The sequence below is a fragment of the Rhinoderma darwinii genome, chromosome 3, assembly GCF_050947455.1.
Source record: "Rhinoderma darwinii isolate aRhiDar2 chromosome 3, aRhiDar2.hap1, whole genome shotgun sequence".
Lineage (NCBI taxonomy): Eukaryota > Metazoa > Chordata > Amphibia > Anura > Rhinodermatidae > Rhinoderma > Rhinoderma darwinii.
In genome coordinates this window covers 413,160,302-413,174,352 of record NC_134689.1, presented here as the reverse complement: position 1 = coordinate 413,174,352, position 14,051 = coordinate 413,160,302, and the positions used below count along the sequence as shown (strand labels likewise).

The 14,051-nt window shown below is 37.9% G+C and overlaps 11 non-coding genes across 11 annotated transcripts; 3 read left to right on the top strand and 8 right to left on the bottom strand.

Annotated features, from left to right (window-relative positions):
• Positions 1 to 1,027: 1,027 nt before the first annotated feature.
• On the bottom strand, positions 1,028 to 1,101 carry TRNAT-AGU (transfer RNA threonine (anticodon AGU)). Its single transcript has one exon. It is a non-coding gene; the product is annotated as a tRNA-Thr (tRNA).
• A 1,486-nt stretch (positions 1,102 to 2,587) lies between these two features.
• On the bottom strand, positions 2,588 to 2,661 carry TRNAT-AGU (transfer RNA threonine (anticodon AGU)). Its single transcript has one exon. It is a non-coding gene; the product is annotated as a tRNA-Thr (tRNA).
• A 122-nt stretch (positions 2,662 to 2,783) lies between these two features.
• On the top strand, positions 2,784 to 2,865 carry TRNAS-UGA (transfer RNA serine (anticodon UGA)). Its single transcript has one exon. It is a non-coding gene; the product is annotated as a tRNA-Ser (tRNA).
• A 1,282-nt stretch (positions 2,866 to 4,147) lies between these two features.
• On the bottom strand, positions 4,148 to 4,221 carry TRNAT-AGU (transfer RNA threonine (anticodon AGU)). Its single transcript has one exon. It is a non-coding gene; the product is annotated as a tRNA-Thr (tRNA).
• Positions 4,222 to 4,343: 122 nt separating this feature from the next.
• Positions 4,344 to 4,425, top strand: TRNAS-UGA (transfer RNA serine (anticodon UGA)). Its single transcript has one exon. It is a non-coding gene; the product is annotated as a tRNA-Ser (tRNA).
• Positions 4,426 to 5,704: 1,279 nt separating this feature from the next.
• On the bottom strand, positions 5,705 to 5,778 carry TRNAT-AGU (transfer RNA threonine (anticodon AGU)). The gene has a single exon. It is a non-coding gene; the product is annotated as a tRNA-Thr (tRNA).
• Positions 5,779 to 5,901: 123 nt separating this feature from the next.
• On the top strand, positions 5,902 to 5,983 carry TRNAS-UGA (transfer RNA serine (anticodon UGA)). Its single transcript has one exon. It is a non-coding gene; the product is annotated as a tRNA-Ser (tRNA).
• A 2,842-nt stretch (positions 5,984 to 8,825) lies between these two features.
• Positions 8,826 to 8,899, bottom strand: TRNAT-AGU (transfer RNA threonine (anticodon AGU)). The gene has a single exon. It is a non-coding gene; the product is annotated as a tRNA-Thr (tRNA).
• Positions 8,900 to 10,388: 1,489 nt separating this feature from the next.
• On the bottom strand, positions 10,389 to 10,462 carry TRNAT-AGU (transfer RNA threonine (anticodon AGU)). The gene has a single exon. It is a non-coding gene; the product is annotated as a tRNA-Thr (tRNA).
• Positions 10,463 to 11,951: 1,489 nt separating this feature from the next.
• Positions 11,952 to 12,025, bottom strand: TRNAT-AGU (transfer RNA threonine (anticodon AGU)). Its single transcript has one exon. It is a non-coding gene; the product is annotated as a tRNA-Thr (tRNA).
• A 1,486-nt stretch (positions 12,026 to 13,511) lies between these two features.
• Positions 13,512 to 13,585, bottom strand: TRNAT-AGU (transfer RNA threonine (anticodon AGU)). The gene has a single exon. It is a non-coding gene; the product is annotated as a tRNA-Thr (tRNA).
• Between the last annotated feature and the right edge of the window lie 466 nt (positions 13,586 to 14,051).

Below are 14,051 nucleotides of genomic sequence, written 5' to 3'. Positions count from 1 at the left end.
TAGTAAATCTCTGCTTGCTGTCAATTATAATACTATTTTCTGTCACATACTCCTGTATATAGTCCCTTAAATGGACTCTGTCACCAGTTTATCAATTCCCAATTTCCTAACTAGCCTAATAGGCGCTATGATGCTGATAACTACAGTGTGATTTGTTTTTTTTTTTTAAAAAACGTTTATTTGCAAAGTTATGAGCATTTATTTATATATACTAATGTAGCTCTAATAGCCAAATAGGAGATGACTCCTTTTTACTCTGGGCAGCTAATGTTTTCTGTATGACGCTGTCCAATCAGCATACAACTTCTCCCCCTTCCCTGTCCAGCAACACAGTGTGATCATATAGTACACTGCGTCCATTCCCGACTGTGTTTTCAACAGGTGATATCTTCGGTTCTGTCACAGCTAGAACTGTGATTTTGGTGTCATATGAAAGAGTAGAATCCAGTCTTTCAAATGCCACCAAATCTGCTTTTTTAGGTGGCCCACAGCCCGAGATATGGCTGTTTGAATTGATCCTCCTTCCCTGTAGCTTGAGTTTCACAATGTGTGTGAAGCAACTTCATGCTGATAGGACAGCATCAGATGCTGAGAGTCAGCTCCACCTCAGGAGAATTGCTGCTGTTACCTCCCAGATGTCTAATAAAGGCTAAATTACATATTTAGAAAATGCTCATAATTTTGCAAATAATAAACATTTTTTTTTACTACAAATCACCCTGTAGTTATCAGCAGCAAAGCACCAATTAGACTAGTTAGGAGTTAGGGACCTGATAAACTGGTAACAGAGTCCCTTTAAGAGCTCTTCAAAAGTTTTTCCCACAATGGATGTTAAGCTTACTGGTCTATAATTACTTTGTATTGAACTTACTACTTATAGAAAACTCAATGACATTCATGGGGTCTCTGTCACCAATGAAAAACCCGATAGATTTTTAATTGCCTATAAAGAATTTGATTCATCATAAACTTTAGTTATGTAAACTTAAATAATAAACAAGTGAATAACCTAAAGCAACAAATAGCAAGGCACTGCTGAGATTTGAACTCAGGATCTCCTGTTTACTAGACAGGCGCTTTAACCAACTAAGCCACAGCACCAAAGCACTTTTCTTCTCATGTGTCCTACCACACAGCTCAGTTCAGAGCAAAAGACTGATCTCATATTTTAGGCTAGCCCCTTAGGTGTAGTTGCCAGAAGTCTTAACAGTCAGGGTACGTAAGTTGAGATGGCCGAGTGGTTAAGGCGTTGGATTTGAAATCCAATGGGGTCCCCCTGCACAGGTTCAAGTCCTGTTCACAACGTTCTCTTTTAAGAAGAGAACTTCCAGAAACATATTCAAGTTTGTCACCTATAGAAAGAGCTATTTTAATTCCATCCTCTTTATCACTGATTAATTACATTAATAATAGTGGTTCCAGCTGTGCCCCTGGCTTACAACTCTGAAAAGCGAGCAATATTTAGAGTATAAATCACTAGAACTACAGCATCCCATTTGTCCAGACTTTTATTTTCCTCTTGATAAAAACAAATCAGGTTGGTTGGACAACTTCTGTCCTTAGTAAATCTCTGCTTGCTGTCAATTATAATACTATTTTCTGTCACATACTCCTGTATATAGTCCCTTAAATGGACTCTGTCACCAGTTTATCAATTCCCAATTTCCTAACTAGCCTAATAGGCGCTATGATGCTGATAACTACAGTGTGATTTGTTTTTTTTTTTTAAAAAACGTTTATTTGCAAAGTTATGAGCATTTATTTATATATACTAATGTAGCTCTAATAGCCAAATAGGAGATGACTCCTTTTTACTCTGGGCAGCTAATGTTTTCTGTATGACGCTGTCCAATCAGCATACAACTTCTCCCCCTTCCCTGTCCAGCAACACAGTGTGATCATATAGTACACTGCGTCCATTCCCGACTGTGTTTTCAACAGGTGATATCTTCGGTTCTGTCACAGCTAGAACTGTGATTTTGGTGTCATATGAAAGAGTAGAATCCAGTCTTTCAAATGCCACCAAATCTGCTTTTTTAGGTGGCCCACAGCCCGAGATATGGCTGTTTGAATTGATCCTCCTTCCCTGTAGCTTGAGTTTCACAATGTGTGTGAAGCAACTTCATGCTGATAGGACAGCATCAGATGCTGAGAGTCAGCTCCACCTCAGGAGAATTGCTGCTGTTACCTCCCAGATGTCTAATAAAGGCTAAATTACATATTTAGAAAATGCTCATAATTTTGCAAATAATAAACATTTTTTTTTACTACAAATCACCCTGTAGTTATCAGCAGCAAAGCACCAATTAGACTAGTTAGGAGTTAGGGACCTGATAAACTGGTAACAGAGTCCCTTTAAGAGCTCTTCAAAAGTTTTTCCCACAATGGATGTTAAGCTTACTGGTCTATAATTACTTTGTATTGAACTTACTACTTATAGAAAACTCAATGACATTCATGGGGTCTCTGTCACCAATGAAAAACCCGATAGATTTTTAATTGCCTATAAAGAATTTGATTCATCATAAACTTTAGTTATGTAAACTTAAATAATAAACAAGTGAATAACCTAAAGCAACAAATAGCAAGGCACTGCTGAGATTTGAACTCAGGATCTCCTGTTTACTAGACAGGCGCTTTAACCAACTAAGCCACAGCACCAAAGCACTTTTCTTCTCATGTGTCCTACCACACAGCTCAGTTCAGAGCAAAAGACTGATCTCATATTTTAGGCTAGCCCCTTAGGTGTAGTTGCCAGAAGTCTTAACAGTCAGGGTACGTAAGTTGTGATGGCCGAGTGGTTAAGGCGTTGGATTTGAAATCCAATGGGGTCCCCCTGCACAGGTTCAAGTCCTGTTCACAACATTCTCTTTTAAGAAGAGAACTTCCAGAAACATATTAAAGTTTGTCACCTATAGAAAGAGTTATTTTAATTCCATCCTCTTTATCACTGATTAATTACATTAATAATAGTGGTTCCAGCTGTGCCCCTGGCTTACAACTCTGAAAAGCGAGCAATATTTAGAGTATAAATCACTATAACTACAGCATCCCATTTGTCCAGACTTTTATTTTCCTCTTGATAAAAACAAATCAGGTTGGTTGGACAACTTCTGTCCTTAGTAAATCTCTGCTTGCTGTCAATTATAATACTATTTTCTGTCACATACTCCTGTATATAGTCCCTTAAATGGACTCTGTCACCAGTTTATCAATTCCCAATTTCCTAACTAGCCTAATAGGCGCTATGATGCTGATAACTACAGTGTGATTTGTTTTTTTTTTTTAAAAAACGTTTATTTGCAAAGTTATGAGCATTTATTTATATATACTAATGTAGCTCTAATAGCCAAATAGGAGATGACTCCTTTTTACTCTGGGCAGCTAATGTTTTCTGTATGACGCTGTCCAATCAGCATACAACTTCTCCCCCTTCCCTGTCCAGCAACACAGTGTGATCATATAGTACACTGCGTCCATTCCCGACTGTGTTTTCAACAGGTGATATCTTCGGTTCTGTCACAGCTAGAACTGTGATTTTGGTGTCATATGAAAGAGTAGAATCCAGTCTTTCAAATGCCACCAAATCTGCTTTTTTAGGTGGCCCACAGCCCGAGATATGGCTGTTTGAATTGATCCTCCTTCCCTGTAGCTTGAGTTTCACAATGTGTGTGAAGCAACTTCATGCTGATAGGACAGCATCAGATGCTGAGAGTCAGCTCCACCTCAGGAGAATTGCTGCTGTTACCTCCCAGATGTCTAATAAAGGCTAAATTACATATTTAGAAAATGCTCATAATTTTGCAAATAATAAACATTTTTTTTTACTACAAATCACCCTGTAGTTATCAGCAGCAAAGCACCAATTAGACTAGTTAGGAGTTAGGGACCTGATAAACTGGTAACAGAGTCCCTTTAAGAGCTCTTCAAAAGTTTTTCCCACAATGGATGTTAAGCTTACTGGTCTATAATTACTTTGTATTGAACTTACTACTTATAGAAAACTCAATGACATTCATGGGGTCTCTGTCACCAATGAAAAACCCGATAGATTTTTAATTGCCTATAAAGAATTTGATTCATCATAAACTTTAGTTATGTAAACTTAAATAATAAACAAGTGAATAACCTAAAGCAACAAATAGCAAGGCACTGCTGAGATTTGAACTCAGGATCTCCTGTTTACTAGACAGGCGCTTTAACCAACTAAGCCACAGCACCAAAGCACTTTTCTTCTCATGTGTCCTACCACACAGCTCAGTTCAGAGCAAAAGACTGATCTCATATTTTAGGCTAGCCCCTTAGGTGTAGTTGCCAGAAGTCTTAACAGTCAGGGTACGTAAGTTGTGATGGCCGAGTGGTTAAGGCGTTGGATTTGAAATCCAATGGGGTCGCCCTACACAGGTTCAAGTCCTGTTCACAACATTCTCTTTTAAGAAGAGAACTTCCAGAAACATATTAAAGTTTGTCACCTATAGAAAGAGTTATTTTAATTCCATCCTCTTTATCACTGATTAATTACATTAATAATAGTGGTTCCAGCTGTGCCCCTGGCTTACAACTCTGAAAAGCGAGCAATATTTAGAGTATAAATCACTATAACTACAGCATCCCATTTGTCCAGACTTTTATTTTCCTCTTGATAAAAACAAATCAGGTTGGTTGGACAACTTCTGTCCTTAGTAAATCTCTGCTTGCTGTCAATTATAATACTATTTTCTGTCACATACTCCTGTATATAGTCCCTTAAATGGACTCTGTCACCAGTTTATCAATTCCCAATTTCCTAACTAGCCTAATAGGCGCTATGATGCTGATAACTACAGTGTGATTTTTTTTTTTTTTTAAAAACGTTTATTTGCAAAGTTATGAGCATTTATTTATATATACTAATGTAGTTCTAATAGCCAAATAGGAGATGACTCCTTTTTACTCTGGGCAGCTAATGTTTTCTGTATGACGCTGTCCAATCAGCATACAACTTCTCCCCCTTCCCTGTCCAGCAACACAGTGTGATCATATAGTACACTGCGTCCATTCCCGACTGTGTTTTCAACAGGTGATATCTTCGGTTCTGTCACAGCTAGAACTGTGATTTTGGTGTCATATGAAAGAGTAGAATCCAGTCTTTCAAATGCCACCAAATCTGCTTTTTTAGGTGGCCCACAGCCCGAGATATGGCTGTTTGAATTGATCCTCCTTCCCTGTAGCTTGAGTTTCACAATGTGTGTGAAGCAACTTCATGCTGATAGGACAGCATCAGATGCTGAGAGTCAGCTCCACCTCAGGAGAATTGCTGCTGTTACCTCCCAGATGTCTAATAAAGGCTAAATTACATATTTAGAAAATGCTCATAATTTTGCAAATAATAAACATTTTTTTTACTACAAATCACCCTGTAGTTATCAGCAGCAAAGCACCAATTAGACTAGTTAGGAGTTAGGGACCTGATAAACTGGTAACAGAGTCCCTTTAAGAGCTCTTCAAAAGTTTTTCCCACAATGGATGTTAAGCTTACTGGTCTATAATTACTTTGTATTGAACTTACTACTTATAGAAAACTCAATGACATTCATGGGGTCTCTGTCACCAATGAAAAACCCGATAGATTTTTAATTGCCTATAAAGAATTTGATTCATCATAAACTTTAGTTATGTAAACTTAAATAATAAACAAGTGAATAACCTAAAGCAACAAATAGCAAGGCACTGCTGAGATTTGAACTCAGGATCTCCTGTTTACTAGACAGGCGCTTTAACCAACTAAGCCACAGCACCAAAGCACTTTTCTTCTCATGGTGTCCTACCACACAGCTCAGTTGAGAGCAAAAGACTGATCTCATATTTTAGGCTAGCCCCTTAGGTGTAGTTGCCAGAAGTCTTAACAGTCAGGGTACGTAAGTTGTGATGGCCGAGTGGTTAAGGCGTTGGATTTGAAATCCAATGGGGTCCCCCTGCACAGGTTCAAGTCCTGTTCACAACATTCTCTTTTAAGAAGAGAACTTCCAGAAACATATTAAAGTTTGTCACCTATAGAAAGAGTTATTTTAATTCCATCCTCTTTATCACTGATTAATTACATTAATAATAGTGGTTCCAGCTGTGCCCCTGGCTTACAACTCTGAAAAGCGAGCAATATTTAGAGTATAAATCACTATAACTACAGCATCCCATTTGTCCAGACTTTTATTTTCCTCTTGATAAAAACAAATCAGGTTGGTTGGACAACTTCTGTCCTTAGTAAATCTCTGCTTGCTGTCAATTATAATACTATTTTCTGTCACATACTCCTGTATATAGTCCCTTAAATGGACTCTGTCACCAGTTTATCAATTCCCAATTTCCTAACTAGCCTAATAGGCGCTATGATGCTGATAACTACAGTGTGATTTTTTTTTTTTTTTAAAAACGTTTATTTGCAAAGTTATGAGCATTTATTTATATATACTAATGTAGCTCTAATAGCCAAATAGGAGATGACTCCTTTTTACTCTGGGCAGCTAATGTTTTCTGTATGACGCTGTCCAATCAGCATACAACTTCTCCCCCTTCCCTGTCCAGCAACACAGTGTGATCATATAGTACACTGCGTCCATTCCCGACTGTGTTTTCAACAGGTGATATCTTCGGTTCTGTCACAGCTAGAACTGTGATTTTGGTGTCATATGAAAGAGTAGAATCCAGTCTTTCAAATGCCACCAAATCTGCTTTTTTAGGTGGCCCACAGCCCGAGATATGGCTGTTTGAATTGATCCTCCTTCCCTGTAGCTTGAGTTTCACAATGTGTGTGAAGCAACTTCATGCTGATAGGACAGCATCAGATGCTGAGAGTCAGCTCCACCTCAGGAGAATTGCTGCTGTTACCTCCCAGATGTCTAATAAAGGCTAAATTACATATTTAGAAAATGCTCATAATTTTGCAAATAATAAACATTTTTTTTACTACAAATCACCCTGTAGTTATCAGCAGCAAAGCACCAATTAGACTAGTTAGGAGTTAGGGACCTGATAAACTGGTAACAGAGTCCCTTTAAGAGCTCTTCAAAAGTTTTTCCCACAATGGATGTTAAGCTTACTGGTCTATAATTACTTTGTATTGAACTTACTACTTATAGAAAACTCAATGACATTCATGGGGTCTCTGTCACCAATGAAAAACCCGATAGATTTTTAATTGCCTATAAAGAATTTGATTCATCATAAACTTTAGTTATGTAAACTTAAATAATAAACAAGTGAATAACCTAAAGCAACAAATAGCAAGGCACTGCTGAGATTTGAACTCAGGATCTCCTGTTTACTAGACAGGCGCTTTAACCAACCAAGCCACAGCACCAAAGCACTTTTCTTCTCATGGTGTCCTACCACACAGCTCAGTTCAGAGCAAAAGACTGATCTCATATTTTAGGCTAGCCCCTTAGGTGTAGTTGCCAGAAGTCTTAACAGTCAGGGTACGTAAGTTGTGATGGCCGAGTGGTTAAGGCGTTGGATTTGAAATCTAATGGGGTCCCCCTGCACAGGTTCAAGTCCTGTTCACAACGTTCTCTTTTAAGAAGAGAACTTCCAGAAACATATTAAAGTTTGTCACCTATAGAAAGAGTTATTTTAATTCCATCCTCTTTATCACTGATTAATTACATTAATAATAGTGGTTCCAGCTGTGCCCCTGGCTTACAACTCTGAAAAGCGAGCAATATTTAGAGTATAAATCACTATAACTACAGCATCCCATTTGTCCAGACTTTTATTTTCCTCTTGATAAAAACAAATCAGGTTGGTTGGACAACTTCTGTCCTTAGTAAATCTCTGCTTGCTGTCAATTATAATACTATTTTCTGTCACATACTCCTGTATATAGTCCCTTAAATGGACTCTGTCACCAGTTTATCAATTCCCAATTTCCTAACTAGCCTAATAGGCGCTATGATGCTGATAACTACAGTGTGATTTGTTGTTTTTTTTTTTTTAAAAACGTTTATTTGCAAAGTTATGAGCATTTATTTATATATACTAATGTAGCTCTAATAGCCAAATAGGAGATGACTCCTTTTTACTCTGGGCAGCTAATGTTTTCTGTATGACGCTGTCCAATCAGCATACAACTTCTCCCCCTTCCCTGTCCAGCAACACAGTGTGATCATATAGTACACTGCGTCCATTCCCGACTGTGTTTTCAACAGGTGATATCTTCGGTTCTGTCACAGCTAGAACTGTGATTTTGGTGTCATATGAAAGAGTAGAATCCAGTCTTTCAAATGCCACCAAATCTACTTTTTTAGGTGGCCCACAGCCCGAGATATGGCTGTTTGAATTGATCCTCCTTCCCTGTAGCTTGAGTTTCACAATGTGTGTGAAGCAACTTCATGCTGATAGGACAGCATCAGATGCTGAGAGTCAGCTCCACCTCAGGAGAATTGCTGCTGTTACCTCCCAGATGTCTAATAAAGGCTAAATTACATATTTAGAAAATGCTCATAATTTTGCAAATAATAAACATTTTTTTTACTACAAATCACCCTGTAGTTATCAGCAACAAAGCACCAATTAGACTAGTTAGGAGTTAGGGACCTGATAAACTGGTAACAGAGTCCCTTTAAGAGCTCTTCAAAAGTTTTTCCCACAATGGATGTTAAGCTTACTGGTCTATAATTACTTTGTATTGAACTTACTACTTATAGAAAACTCAATGACATTCATGGGGTCTCTGTCACCAATGAAAAACCCGATAGATTTTTAATTGCCTATAAAGAATTTGATTCATCATAAACTTTAGTTATGTAAGCTTAAATAATAAACAAGTGAATAACCTAAAGCAACAAATAGCAAGGCACTGCTGAGATTTGAACTCAGGATCTCCTGTTTACTAGACAGGCGCTTTAACCAACTAAGCCACAGCACCAAAGCACTTTTCTTCTCATGGTGTCCTACCACACAGCTCAGTTCAGAGCAAAAGACTGATCTCATATTTTAGGCTAGCCCCTTAGGTGTAGTTGCCAGAAGTCTTAACAGTCAGGGTACATAAGTTGTGATGGCCGAGTGGTTAAGGCATTGGATTTGAAATCCAATGGGGTCCCCCTGCACAGATTCAAGTCCTGTTCACAACGTTCTATTTTAAGAAGAGAACTTCCAGAAACATATTAAAGTTTGTCACCTATAGAAAGAGTTATTTTAATTCCATCCTCTTTATCACTGATTAATTACATTAATAATAGTGGTTCCAGCTGTGCCCCTGGCTTACAACTCTGAAAAGCGAGCAATATTTAGAGTATAAATCACTATAACTACAGCATCCCATTTGTCCAGACTTTTATTTTCCTCTTGATAAAAACAAATCAGGTTGGTTGGACAACTTCTGTCCTTAGTAAATCTCTGCTTGCTGTCAATTATAATACTATTTTCTGTCACATACTCCTGTATATAGTCCCTTAAATGGACTCTGTCACCAGTTTATCAATTCCCAATTTCCTAACTAGCCTAATAGGCGCTATGATGCTGATAACTACAGTGTGATTTGTTGTTTTTTTTTTTTTAAAAACGTTTATTTGCAAAGTTATGAGCATTTATTTATATATACTAATGTAGCTCTAATAGCCAAATAGGAGATGACTCCTTTTTACTCTGGGCAGCTAATGTTTTCTGTATGACGCTGTCCAATCAGCATACAACTTCTCCCCCTTCCCTGTCCAGCAACACAGTGTGATCATATAGTACACTGCGTCCATTCCCGACTGTGTTTTCAACAGGTGATATCTTCGGTTCTGTCACAGCTAGAACTGTGATTTTGGTGTCATATGAAAGAGTAGAATCCAGTCTTTCAAATGCCACCAAATCTGCTTTTTTAGGTGTCCCACAGCCCGAGATATGGCTGTTTGAATTGATCCTCCTTCCCTGTAGCTTGAGTTTCACAATGTGTGTGAAGCAACTTCATGCTGATAGGACAGCATCAGATGCTGAGAGTCAGCTCCACCTCAGGAGAATTGCTGCTGTTTCCTCCCAGATGTCTAATAAAGGCTAAATTACATATTTAGAAAATGCTCATAATTTTGCAAATAATAAACATTTTTTTTACTACAAATCACCCTGTAGTTATCAGCAGCAAAGCACCAATTAGACTAGTTAGGAGTTAGGGACCTGATAAACTGGTAACAGAGTCCCTTTAAGAGCTCTTCAAAAGTTTTTCCCACAATGGATGTTAAGCTTACTGGTCTATAATTACTTTGTATTGAACTTACTACTTATAGAAAACTCAATGACATTCATGGGGTCTCTGTCACCAATGAAAAACCCGATAGATTTTTAATTGCCTATAAAGAATTTGATTCATCATAAACTTTAGTTATGTAAGCTTAAATAATAAACAAGTGAATAACCTAAAGCAACAAATAGCAAGGCACTGCTGAGATTTGAACTCAGGATCTCCTGTTTACTAGACAGGCGCTTTAACCAACTAAGCCACAGCACCAAAGCACTTTTCTTCTCATGGTGTCCTACCACACAGCTCAGTTCAGAGCAAAAGACTGATCTCATATTTTAGGCTAGCCCCTTAGGTGTAGTTGCCAGAAGTCTTAACAGTCAGGGTACATAAGTTGTGATGGCCGAGTGGTTAAGGCATTGGATTTGAAATCCAATGGGGTCCCCCTGCACAGATTCAAGTCCTGTTCACAACGTTCTATTTTAAGAAGAGAACTTCCAGAAACATATTAAAGTTTGTCACCTATAGAAAGAGTTATTTTAATTCCATCCTCTTTATCACTGATTAATTACATTAATAATAGTGGTTCCAGCTGTGCCCCTGGCTTACAACTCTGAAAAGCGAGCAATATTTAGAGTATAAATCACTATAACTACAGCATCCCATTTGTCCAGACTTTTATTTTCCTCTTGATAAAAACAAATCAGGTTGGTTGGACAACTTCTGTCCTTAGTAAATCTCTGCTTGCTGTCAATTATAATACTATTTTCTGTCACATACTCCTGTATATAGTCCCTTAAATGGACTCTGTCACCAGTTTATCAATTCCCAATTTCCTAACTAGCCTAATAGGCGCTATGATGCTGATAACTACAGTGTGATTTGTTGTTTTTTTTTTTTTAAAAACGTTTATTTGCAAAGTTATGAGCATTTATTTATATATACTAATGTAGCTCTAATAGCCAAATAGGAGATGACTCCTTTTTACTCTGGGCAGCTAATGTTTTCTGTATGACGCTGTCCAATCAGCATACAACTTCTCCCCCTTCCCTGTCCAGCAACACAGTGTGATCATATAGTACACTGCGTCCATTCCCGACTGTGTTTTCAACAGGTGATATCTTCGGTTCTGTCACAGCTAGAACTGTGATTTTGGTGTCATATGAAAGAGTAGAATCCAGTCTTTCAAATGCCACCAAATCTGCTTTTTTAGGTGTCCCACAGCCCGAGATATGGCTGTTTGAATTGATCCTCCTTCCCTGTAGCTTGAGTTTCACAATGTGTGTGAAGCAACTTCATGCTGATAGGACAGCATCAGATGCTGAGAGTCAGCTCCACCTCAGGAGAATTGCTGCTGTTTCCTCCCAGATGTCTAATAAAGGCTAAATTACATATTTAGAAAATGCTCATAATTTTGCAAATAATAAACATTTTTTTTACTACAAATCACCCTGTAGTTATCAGCAGCAAAGCACCAATTAGACTAGTTAGGAGTTAGGGACCTGATAAACTGGTAACAGAGTCCCTTTAAGAGCTCTTCAAAAGTTTTTCCCACAATGGATGTTAAGCTTACTGGTCTATAATTACTTTGTATTGAACTTACTACTTATAGAAAACTCAATGACATTCATGGGGTCTCTGTCACCAATGAAAAACCCGATAGATTTTTAATTGCCTATAAAGAATTTGATTCATCATATACTTTAGTTATGTAAGCTTAAATAATAAACAAGTGAATAAACTAAAGCAACAAATAGCAAGGCACTGCTGAGATTTGAACTCAGGATCTCCTGTTTACTAGACAGGCGCTTTAACCAACTAAGCCACAGCACCAAAGCACTTTTCTTCTCATGGTGTCCTACCACACAGCTCAGTTCAGAGCAAAAGACTGATCTCATATTTTAGGCTAGCCCCTTAGGTGTAGTTGCCAGAAGTCTTAACAGTCAGGGTACATAAGTTGTGATGGCCGAGTGGTTAAGGCATTGGATTTGAAATCCAATGGGGTCCCCCTGCACAGATTCAAGTCCTGTTCACAACGTTCTATTTTAAGAAGAGAACTTCCAGAAACATATTAAAGTTTGTCACCTATAGAAAGAGTTATTTTAATTCCATCCTCTTTATCACTGATTAATTACATTAATAATAGTGGTTCCAGCTGTGCCCCTGGCTTACAACTCTGAAAAGCGAGCAATATTTAGAGTATAAATCACTATAACTACAGCATCCCATTTGTCCAGACTTTTATTTTCCTCTTGATAAAAACAAATCAGGTTGATTGGACAACTTCTGTCCTTAGTAAATCTCTGCTTGCTGTCAATTATAATACTATTTTCTGTCACATACTCCTGTATATAGTCCCTTAAATGGACTCTGTCACCAGTTTATCAATTCCCAATTTCCTAACTAGCCTAATAGGCGCTATGATGCTGATAACTACAGTGTGATTTGTTGTTTTTTTTAAAAAAACGTTTATTTGCAAAGTTATGAGCATTTATTTATATATACTAATGTAGCTCTAATAGCCAAATAGGAGATGACTCCTTTTTACTCTGGGCAGCTAATGTTTTCTGTATAACGCTGTCCAATCAGCATACAACTTCTCCCCCTTCCCTGTCCAGCAACACAGTGTGATCATATAGTACACTGCGTCCATTCCCGACTGTGTTTTCAACAGGTGATATCTTCGGTTCTGTCACAGCTAGAACTGTGATTTTGGTGTCATATGAAAGAGTAGAATCCAGTCTTTCAAATGCCACCAAATCTGCTGTTTTAGGTGGCCCACAGCCCGAGATATGGCTGTTTGAATTGATCCTCCTTCCCTGTAGCTTGAGTTTCACAATGTGTGTGAAGCAACTTCATGCTGATAGGACAGCATCAGATGCTGAGAGTCAGCTCCACCTCAGGAGAATTGCTGCTGTTACCTCCCAGATGTCTAATAAAGGCTAAATTACATATTTAGAAAATGCTCATAATTTTGCAAATAATAAACATTTTTTTTACTACAAATCACCCTGTAGTTATCAGCAGCAAAGCACCAATTAGACTAGTTAGGAGTTAGGGACCTGATAAACTGGTAACAGAGTCCCTTTAAGAGCTCTTCAAAAGTTTTTCCCACAATGGATGTTAAGCTTACTGGTCTATAATTACTTTGTATTGAACTTACTACTTATAGAAAACTCAATGACATTCATGGGGTCTCTGTGACCAATGAAAAACCCGATAGATTTTTAATTGCCTATAAAGAATTTGATTCATCATAAACTTTAGTTATGTAAGCTTAAATAATAAACAAGTGAATAACCTAAAGCAACAAATAGCAAGGCACTGCTGAGATTTGAACTCAGGATCTCCTGTTTACTAGACAGGCGCTTTAACCAACTAAGCCACAGCACCAAAGCACTTTTCTTCTCATGGTGTCCTACCACACAGCTCAGTTCAGAGCAAAAGACTGATCTTATATTTTAGGCTAGCCCCTTAGGTGTAGTTGCCAGAAGTCTTAACAGTCAGGGTACATAAGTTGTGATGGCCGAGTGGTTAAGGCATTGGATTTGAAATCCAATGGGGTCCCCCTGCACAGATTCAAGTCCTGTTCACAACGTTCTATTTTAAGAAGAGAACTTCCAGAAACATATTAAAGTTTGTCACCTATAGAAAGAGTTATTTTAATTCCATCCTCTTTATCACTGATTAATTACATTAATAATAGTGGTTCCAGCTGTGCCCCTGGCTTACAACTCTGAAAAGCGAGCAATATTTAGAGTATAAATCACTATAACTACAGCATCCCATTTGTCCAGACTTTTATTTTCCTCTTGATAAAAACAAATCAGGTTGGTTGGACAACTTCTGTCCTTAGTAA